Source organism: Lichenostomus cassidix, chromosome 26, assembly GCF_008360975.1.
Source record: "Lichenostomus cassidix isolate B80296 chromosome 26, HeHo_3.0, whole genome shotgun sequence".
NCBI classification, from domain to species: domain Eukaryota; kingdom Metazoa; phylum Chordata; class Aves; order Passeriformes; family Meliphagidae; genus Lichenostomus; species Lichenostomus cassidix.
Window position 1 is genome coordinate 308,104 of NC_139506.1, and position 10,326 is coordinate 318,429.

The window sequence follows — 10,326 nt, forward strand, 5'->3', positions numbered from 1 at the left end:
AAGGGTTCTCCCTTTTTGTCTCACCCTCAGTGAGCTTGGAAAACTTGTGGCATGTCTAGAAGCACCAGGGTCCCCTGTCTTGGGTGTTTTTTAAATCCTGGGCATTCTCACCCTGAAGCACTGTGGAAAGGCCAGTACTAGGGACTCTGGGGACTCTGGGGACACTGGGGACACTGGGGACACTGGGGAAGGAAGGGTGGGTAGGGTGATGGTGCTGGGGGTCATGACAGCTTGTCCCAGGGAGCACAGGCTGATGATGGAGAGGGTAGAGGCAACTGGTGGGAGGTGGGTTTGTTATTTGATAAAAAGAGGGAAGAAATTTGGGGCTTTCCAAGGTAGTCTGGAAAGGAAAAGGCAAGGAAATCAGAGTCAGCCCTGCTCTTCAGGAGTGCAGGATAAGAATCCTCAGGAGTGGGTTACAGGACCCCACACCAACTGCTGACCCCAGACCTTTTCCCATCTCCTTCAAAAAACAAGGATTTGCAGTTTGGTGAAACCCCTGGGAGCTGGAAGGTGTGAGGTGAGGGAGACCCCCCAGTTACACTGGCAGGGCTCCAACCCACCACCCCAAAGTGAGCTTTAAGATTTGTTAATCTCAAAATATTGTTGGCACTCAGAGCAGTAATTTACTGCATGTTTTGCTACAGCAAGTACTTTCCAAAAGGCCATGCTAAGTTTACACTGGAGCTGCTGGGATCAGATAACTGGTCCTGGCAGCTCCCTCCTTGTCCCCCCTGTCCCTTCTGGTTGCTGTGCTGGGGTGCAAAAGGGCATCACAGCTTTTCCTGTACCCCACAAGAAGAGCTAACCATGGTCACAAGCAGCATTAAAAAAGGGACCAGCAAGTGTGTTTTTCCTTGTGCAGGTGGTGGGGTGGCACTGGACCATGGATCACTGGCTTATGGGAAGATGTGAACTCATGGAGAGTCCCAGTGCTTTGCTTTCAGGTCACAGTGCCAGGAACAGAAAAGAATCATGCCTGGAGCCCAGACTGGCCATGTCCACCTCCCCAGGGCTTTGCAGGTTGTGAAAATAAATCAGCTTCTCGCCTCCAGTGGCAGCCGGGGCTGGGCACAAGCCCTGCACGTCTCTTGGCATTGCTGCAACGTTTGACCACCCTGAGAGATCCCAACGGCTTTACAGGTGCTGGGCAAGAATGACACCTCCAGCCACCACTGCCCGGTGGGATCCCAGGGCATTTCCAGCCTGTGCAAAGGGTGGGCTTCCTCAGTGTATCAGCTGTGTCACAGAGCAGGGCATGGGTCACTGCATCCAGCTCACTGTGCCATGGAATCCCACACTGGCTTGCGATGGAATGGACCTCAAAGCTCATGCCATTCCCACCTCTTGCCATCTTCCCACCTCCTACCATTCCCACCTCATGCCATCTTCCACTATCCCAGGTTGCTCCCAGCCCCATCCAACCTGGCTTTGGACACTTCCAGGGATGGGGCAGCTCCAGCTTCTCTGGGCACCCTGTGTCAGGGCCTCCCCACCCTCACAGGGAAGAATACCTTCTCAGTATGCCATCTAACCCTGCCCTCTGGCAGTAGGAAGCCATTCCTCCTTGTCCTGTCACTCTAGGACCTTGTCCTAAGTCCCTCTCCAGCTCTCCTAGAGCTCCTTTAGGCAGTGGAAGAGGCTCTAAGGTGTCCCCAGAGTTTTCTCTTCTCCAGGCTGGACATTCTTAGTTCTCCCAGCCTGGCTCCAGAGCAGAGAGGCTCCAGTGCTTAGAGTATCTCTGTGGCCTCTTCTGGACTCTCTGCAGCAGCTCCATGTCCTTCTTCTGTTGGGCCTCCAGAGCTGGGGCAGCTCTGCAGGTGGGGTCTCACCTGAGTGGAGCAGAGGGGCAGAATCCCTCTGGAGCTGCTGCCCATGCTGGGGGATCAGCCCAGGGCTCAAAGGGGTTTCTGGCGCCCAGCACACATGGCCAGGGCATGTGTAGCACCAACACCCCAAGTCCTTCTCCCAGGGCTGCTCTCAGGTTTTGTGTGACTGAGAATTTCTCCTCCTTCTTAAGAGTCAGCACTTGGGAGGCAGAAGACCCCCCGTCTCTTCCTCCTGTCCCTGATACCTTGGGATCTCTTGCACCTCCTAACCCCCAGAAGATGGGTAAGACCCCATCACAAGCTCATGGCAAAAGCCACCTCATCCCGGGTGTGGTGGTTTTGATTGGCTTAAAATATTAGTAAAGTATTTTTAACATCTAGAAGAAATTTGGACGACTCAGAAGCTGTTGTGGTAGGCCTGGGGAGGTGTCTGAGGGGTGGGGAGTGGCACAAAGATGGCTCTTGTGTGTTCTGAGTGAAAAGTCTGGAAGTTTTTACATTAAGTCTAGCAGAGCCAATCTCTGATGGCTCTGAAGGTGATGGACATGCTGCCGGCTAGGTTTGGGCTAATTGGAGGTGCTGGTTACACCTCTGTGAAAACATATTTAAGAAGAAATTAAAACAAAGCAGGCACGCACTTCTTTCACTTCTTTGTAGTTAGAAGAAGAAGAGGTGGGGGTGAAAATAGGTGAGGGAGAACAGCATGGAGACGCTAAGGTCAGTGAAGAAGGTGGGGGAGGAGGTGCTCCAGGTGCCAGAGATGAAAACTTTCTGCTAGCCACCTGCTAGCTCCCCATGGGGGAGCAGGAGGTCTCCCTGCAGCTCATGGAGTCCACAAGGATGCAGAAATCTACTCACAGCTCATGCCAGAGGAGGAGATGGATGCCTGGAGAGAGCTGTGATCTAGAGTCTCGAAAGAGTTAAAGTTACAGAGGCTTTGCAAAGGAAGGAAAGGCCTTGCTCCTGTGATGAAAGCAGCATGGCCTCGGCTCGGGAGAGTCTGCACTTTATGGACAAAAGGACTCACATTGCAGCAGAATTCGGGCGGGATGTTGCTCGTGAGATTAGACCCATGCCAAAGAAGTTCCCAGAGGACTGTCTTTTGTGGGAGGGACCCAACAGCTAAGTAGAGAACCCCTCTCCTTGATTGGGCTGACCAGAGAACCTTTCTCAACCTGCCCCTTGTCTGTGTTGCTAGTTTAGAAAGAGGGAAGGTGGGGTGAGCAGAGAGACTGCTTCTTAAGAGAGTGGGGGGTGAAAGCAAAAAAACTGTTTGGAGAAAGAGAGAAACTAGTAGAGATAAAGAGTATTTGTAGTAGAAGAATTGTGGTGATGAATAGATTTATGAACTTGCTCTGTAGATTGAGAAAATGCTCCCACGCTCTGCTTCCCTACCCGGGCTTGTTGGTTATAAAAGAGGACAGGGAGTGAATACTATCGGTTCGTAAGAGAGAGGGGGAGAGTGAACAACATAATGTATGAAAAGTTTATTTTTGCCTTGCATTTATTCTCCAACTTTGTTAGGTAATTAAATTACTTTTTGCAACTAAAAAAATTGAGCCTGTTTGCCCTTTTTCTTTTTCTGTGTGTTTTTTTACAAACTAGTGTTCTATTTCATTTGACTAATGAGATTGGTGTGTATTTTTATAGTGGTTTTTTTTCTGCAGCAAGAGAGAGCTAGAGCGTCAGCGTTAAGTCAGGGTCAAACCCTGACACCGGGCTATCATTGTCCTTGATCATGTCCAGCTGGAGGTTTTGGCCTTTCCCTGCAAATATCCAGGGGTCCCTTTGGCATTGACTTGCACATGGACAAGGAGGATAAGATTGGAGCATCTGCCATGGCTGTTTATTGGATCAACAGATCAACCCCCTTTTGTTCTCTGAGCCCCATGTCTTGGTCCAGTTTCTCTGGAGGTGTTTTGGGGAAATACTTCCCCCAGGGATGGCACAGGGCTGTCACACTGTGTTGAATGGGGACAGGGCAGGGAGCAGCTCCTGTGTTGCTCTGACCACGGCACTCGAGTCCCTGCATCCAGACCAGGGCTTGGCCACAGCTGGCTCTGGGGACACCAGAGACTCCAAGGACCAGGCGTTTCCAAAGCTTAGCTGGGAGGATTTCACTACCTGGAGGATTTTGGGAGGACCCAACGCAGGGACAGCTGGATTGAATGTCCCCACGGTGCTCCCTGGTGGCAGCAGGGAAAGGATGCAGCTGGGTGCTGTTGCAAACTGGTGTGTATTTGCAGTTCACTGGGACCTGGAGGAAGTCAGTGGGATTTGGGGATGATCCAACCCCTGCCATATCCCCTCCCACCCAGCAAACTCTGCAGGGAGGGGGACACAGTAGGGAATTTCTCAAATAAAGGTGTTTGGGTTAGAGAGGGTTGTGGGAAGGGCTCAGGACATGCTGCCCCATCAAGAGACCAGATCCCATTTGCTTCGGAGAATCCTGGGAAGAGACAGCCCTTCCCAAACCCCCTGGACACAGCAAGGTGCAGGGAGCCTTTGTGGCCACCACCATACTGGCCTCAAGGGCTTCCTTGGGATATGACTACCCAATCTGAAGCATGGCTGGTCCCAGTGCCACCATTGTCCCCAGAGCTGGGACAGGTCTGGTTGCAGGACATCCTGCTGGTCCCACCTGCTCTCATCTGAACCGGGCTGCTCTGGGAGGGAGCTCACCAGAGTCCTGCAGGGACCCAACATGGCAGGGGAGAGGGTTGGGGGGAGCAGAGGGAATGGAGGTAGGTGAGGGTGCCAGTGAAGGCATTTAAGGCAAGGAAAGGAGGGGTTGGATGTGAGAAAATATGGGAAGAGCTGGGAGGGGAAGTGGAAACACCAGTGTTGGCCCTACAGGTGGGACTGGGTAGGAGCAATGGCTTTGAGGACACCCAAGGTGGCCTGAAGTCCTTAACAGAGGTAGGGGTACCCAATGACAGGGATGCTGAAGGTCCTTCAGCAAATAAAAAATAAGACCAGGAGTGTCTAACCCTGGGCTGTTACTGGCCAGTGTCGTGGTCCACCCTGGCAGGGGTTTCAGTGCCTCAAAGTCCTCAGGGCAGAGCTGGACACCCTCTTGGGGACTGGCAGTGCCTGGTCTGGCCTGGGACTGTGGGTAAGGAGATGAGCAAAGGAGGCTCTGAGAAGTGGTGTCTGTCTTTGTGCAGAGCTAACACTGAGTTTCCTGCTGGTCCTAATCCATAGAGAAATTCTCCCTTGGTGCTGGTGAAGCCTGGGGCTGAGCTGTTCCCTCCTCCTCCTGCAGAGCCTCCCAGCTCCTTGATCAGCAGACAGAAGCAGCCTGTGTGTGGCTGTGGTCCCTGGGTGCAAATATCCAGAATAAACCAGCAAAGGGGCTTGAAAAAACTCAGGGCTTCCTGAGCTCCTAGTTTTAATGAAGAAAGAAAACCTGATCTGCTAATTACAGCCTCTCCCTGCCACAGAGCAGGACCAGGCAGGGCAGGTGGTGACAGAGCCTTATTGGCGTCCCCAGCTGCCGTCCCCAAGCCTTGGTAGAGGTGACTCCGGGCAGGCTGAGGAGTCTGCCTCCGTTGTCAGTGCCAGTGGAGCCAGCATCCCAGCCACTCTGGAGCGGCCAGTACTCATCAGGGAGATCCTCCATGAGTACTGCTCCTGAGGGCAGAATTCCTGTGTGAAAGCTCTGTGCACCCCTGCAGCCTGAGCAGCCATTCCTGTCCCTGCTGTCTTAGGTGAGCTCCTGCTGGCAGCTCCAGAAGTAGGGCAGGGCTGGAAAAAAACCATCCAAAGCAGAGCAGTGCCCCGGGACTGGCATTGCTCCTGAGCACATGGCACGTGATTGCTGTGGTGCCAAGGTGCGTGAGGGTTCCTGCCGGCCTGTCACGCTTGGGCCCAGCTGGCCCTGGCTGCAGCTGTTGGAGGTCACTGCCCTGCAGCTCCTGTCCTGCCGCTCCTGATTGGGCTGCCCTGTTCCCACATGCCATGGCTGTGATTGTGGTGGCCTCACAGATGGCCTTGGGGGAACCACTTTGGCTGTGGGCAGCAGCTGATGCCACTCTGTGATGGTTTTTCCACTGCGGTGCTGTCTCAGGCTGGAGGGAACATGGAGCTCCATGGCTCAGGTCCCAGCGAGTCATGGGACAAAATCAGGACATTTCTGCACGGGTTTTCCTATTTCTCTGCCCCATCCATCTTGGAGAAGAACGATCCCATTACAGCACCCAAATAATAGCCCAAAAATTGGTTCTGAGTGATTGCATTCCCCTGCCTGCATCTGGCAGCTCCTGATCCCAGAAGGGAGGGTGCAGGTCTGGGCACCCACCCTGCTGCTCCATCACCTGATGTTGGGGGACTTAGAGGTGGGTGATCCCTGACTGATCATGGAATTAGACAATCAATGAGGTTGGAAAAGACCCTTCAGATCATGAAGACCGACTGTTAACCCAGCACTGCCAAGGCCACCACTAACCTGGTGTGTGGCACCATGTCCCTGCCAGGGTTGGGGACTCCACCACTGCCTTTGGCAGCCTGTGCCAGGGCCAGACAATTCTTTCCATGAAGAAAGGGTTATCGGAGAGTCAATGAATCAAACTGATGCTGCTGAGTGCTACTGGGGTGAGCTGGGGTGCACCCAGTGACAGGGATAACTCTGCAGCGTGTGGCTGTTTGAACTCTGCACGGATAATGACCAAAGGGTGTCCATCAGGCAAGAGATGGCCCTCAGCACCTCAGAGATGTTCCTGTTGATGTCTCTTTATTGCCTGGTTGTGTATTCTAGACCAGACAAGGATATTTTAAAGCAATACTTGCTTAAAACTCTGGCCCTAGGGTGACACCTGGACAGGCCCTTTCCCAGGGGGCTTTGGGAGGGGGATTTGGGCCATGTCCCAGCTCAGCCCCAGAGCCCCTGCCTGCAGTCATTGCTTTGGGATGAAGTAAGTGTCCACTTGCGTGTGATGGACAAATGGAAACCTTGCCGGGTCCCAGCCCACCTGCCGCCTGCCCCGGCTGCTTGACTCAGCATGCTGTGAATATCGTGGTGACGGCGAGGCTGGAAATGCTGCTGGGAGCTGGAGCTGGAGCTGGGAGCAGGGGTGTGGGAGGTGGCAGGTGGCAGGCAGGGCACTGAGCCCCCCTGAGACACAGTCCTGCTGGTGTTTGTGGTTGACCACAGTGTGTTTTCCAGGTGAGCTCCCCGGTTTTCTGGAGATCTGTTAACCCTGGAAAGGCAGGGGCAGGAGCAGAAGCAGAAGGGAGGGCACAGACCCACACAGGAACCAGTTCCAGTAATCACCAGCAACAGCCTGCCCAAAGGGGCTTGGGCACTCCCCTTTTGCTGAAATCCACTGGGTTTGGGCATTTTTCTGTAATTCTGTGATGTCTCCTATGGACTCACAGTTCACATGATATGTGCAGGGCTTGATGTGGCCAAAGGGAGGTCGGCATGGCTCCTTCTCTCTCCTGATGGGTGATTTTGAATTTATCGCACTGGGGATGGCAATGGGGACCCAGTCAGTCTTGGGTATCCCCTTCCTCTCCCTGATACAGGCTGTGGGTGATTCTCCTTGTTGACACCCATGGTGATCCCCTGGTGCTCTGTCCTCTGCCCTGGCCAAGCCTATTGCTGTGCCAAGGACCAGATGATGCTATGTCCCGAGACTGCAGTGGCCCAGATATGACATCCAGCAGCTGCTTTCACAGTCCTGCCAGGGTGCAAAAAGCCCATCAAGATCTCCGGAGATGTTCATGGGGACAGGAACAAGAAGGGATGAGCACAGAGGATGTGGCAGCTTCAGAGAGTCCTTCCCGCCCAGATGACATGGGCTCCTCGTTTATTCTGGGCCTTTGGCATCTCTGCGTTGCTTTACGATGCACAAGTGGGAAGGTCTCACCACCTCCTCTCTAATCCTGGAGCCCTGTTTAGGGGATGGTCCTAATCTGTGGAAGCCTCCAGGATTTGCCCCAGCTGTCAGTGGCATCTTCCATCTCCCTGCACTGACACATCAGCTGTCATGGCGGGGAAGGCATTCCCGAGGCTTACCCCATCCCACCTGGCAGGTCTCTGGTTTCCTGAACTGGGAATCTGGGTGGATGGGCCAATCCGATGCTTTTGGGGAACAAATTAACCTCTTTGCAATGGGATCCTGGCAATAAACACAGCTGGGAAATGATTGATGACTGTGCTGCATCTTCAGGGAGAGTTGGAATAACAGTGGCATGAGGAGGATCTGATCCTTTAGGGAATAAATGATACTTCCCTTATTTAGACCTATACTCACCTGCAAAATAAGTAAGCAAACATATCACTGGCTCAGTGGGTTGGAAATATGGGTCGAAATCAATTTATTAAAGCACCAGCTTTTTTGTAGGAAGAGATTTTTTCTCACTGGAAAACACAGATAACCTGTACTTCAGCTAAATCTTGAAATACTAGGAGTTTCAGGGAAAAATCTGCTGATATTTAAATTATCACTAAATTTTTAATATTCAACCCTTCTGGCTGCCTGCAGGAACAGCCCCCTCCATATGATCTTCATTTTCATCACCAGAGTGATTTGAGCTCCCTCACTCAAAACTGGGAGCTGTGACACCCACTCCTGTCCTGGGTGGTGAAATCACCTCCTGGGAACAGTTTCCCTGTCCCCATTGTGAACCCACAAGCAAAACCATCAAGGTGGGTAAGGAATCGTCAGCTCCCACATCTGGAGCCTGCAGAAAACCTTTGACTTGGAACTGGGACAACCTCCTGTGGTGCCTTTGCCATCGACAGCAGCAGCTCCTCAGTGTTTCCCTGCTGGGGTTTGCTCAACACCCAGCGTTTGCCCAATGTGTGAATAAACAAGATGCCAATAAACTCTAGTAATGTGGCCCAGATAAGGGTGGATGATAAACCATGTTGATTCATTTGCTCGTAACCTATGAGTCACCCCCTGAGTCAACAGAGAAAAAACATCCAAACGTCATGGAACAGGTTGAAAGGCCCAAGTTACTTTCAAATCCAGAACTTCAAGTGAAATTATTTCATTGATGTTCTTTATTTTTCCTGGGGAAAGTGTTTCATTTTCAGATGCCCTCCCCTGAACTGAAGTCAGAGAGAAATCTGAGTGCTCAATTCCCTATGAATGGGAGTTTTGATATTGATTTATTTTTCTTTCCTAGCTCCTTATTGCTTTTCTTAACATGTAATCAAAACAAGCCCACTTTTTTTGCAGTGAAGTGGGTTTTTGTACAGAATAGACATTGTGATCGAGAAAGACACAGGAAAGATGTCAATGTCTGAGCAGATGTTTGTGGGAGTCTGGAACTGGCCACCTGTGAGCTGATGGAAAGAGTCATCAAGGCATGGGCCATATGGAGGGGTCAAGTGGAGGAGTAATGGAGGGGCCAAGGTCACTCAAGGCAGGATGAAATCCCTGTGGGCTAAGGTGTGGAGAAACCAGAGCTTCTCCAGTCCTGCACTCGAAAGCCAAAGGCAGCTGCAGCACCATGGATAGATGGTCCCCTGCAGCCCTTCCTCACTGCTGGGCAGCAGAACTTGTCCTCTCTCTGGCCAGAGCAGCTGCAGGGAATTCTCTGGCTCATGACCCACTTGGCAAGTTTGAGCCACTCCAAGATGCTCCGGGCAGGAAAGCAACTGTCCATGGCCTGCAGACAGCAGAAATGCCTGGGAGCCCCATACCACCCTCCCCTGCCTCAGGGAACTCATTCCTCAGGGATTCCAAGTGTATTTTGGGGAAGGTGGAGCTTTTATTAGTCATAATTCTCACTGGGGAAGTAATCGATGAACATCTAGGTTATCACATAGTTTGGGGCAAACAGGCCCTCCCTGGTATGCTGACACCATCTCCTGGTGTCCTGGCTTTGTCCCACTGCCAAATAACCAGAAGAGAAAAAATACCCCTCCTGGAGCAGGAGCATCATGCTGTTCCAGCTGGGATGCATCCCTCAGACTCTTTTTTGGGATGTCACCATCCTTTTAAAGACCAGCCTGGCCAATGGGGCTTTGCTCTTTCTCCTTTCCCTCCCATTTCTGGATGACCACAGCTCCCCCCACCTAGAAAATCACCCCCTTGTTAGCAAAGCTGGGATAGTCTGGCAGAGAATGTGCCTCATGCTCTGGCTGTCTTGAGATGCCCCTTGACCCTGATGAACATATCTGGAGGTGTTTCCTGGGGACCACAGAACTGTGGGCCTGTGGACCAGCAAGCCAAAGTGCCAGGCTTGCTTGGCTGCTCCATAGCAGCAACCCTGGAGAGGGGAATTAACTGAGGAATGGAGAAAACATGCTGTCAACCCAAATTGCAGGAAGGTTAAGAATACAGAGACACTTTTAGTAGTGTCTCATGCACAGCATAAGGGCAAGTGAGGGAACAGGATCAGGCAGGGGGTTAGTGGTTTATGACCCAAAGGATTAATGGGGCTTTCCTGGGTCACTGGGGGGATTTGGGGTGAATCTGAGTTTGGGGTAACAAGAGAGTGGTTGGTCAAGAGTCCTGGGGTGACCAGTCTCAAGGTCAAA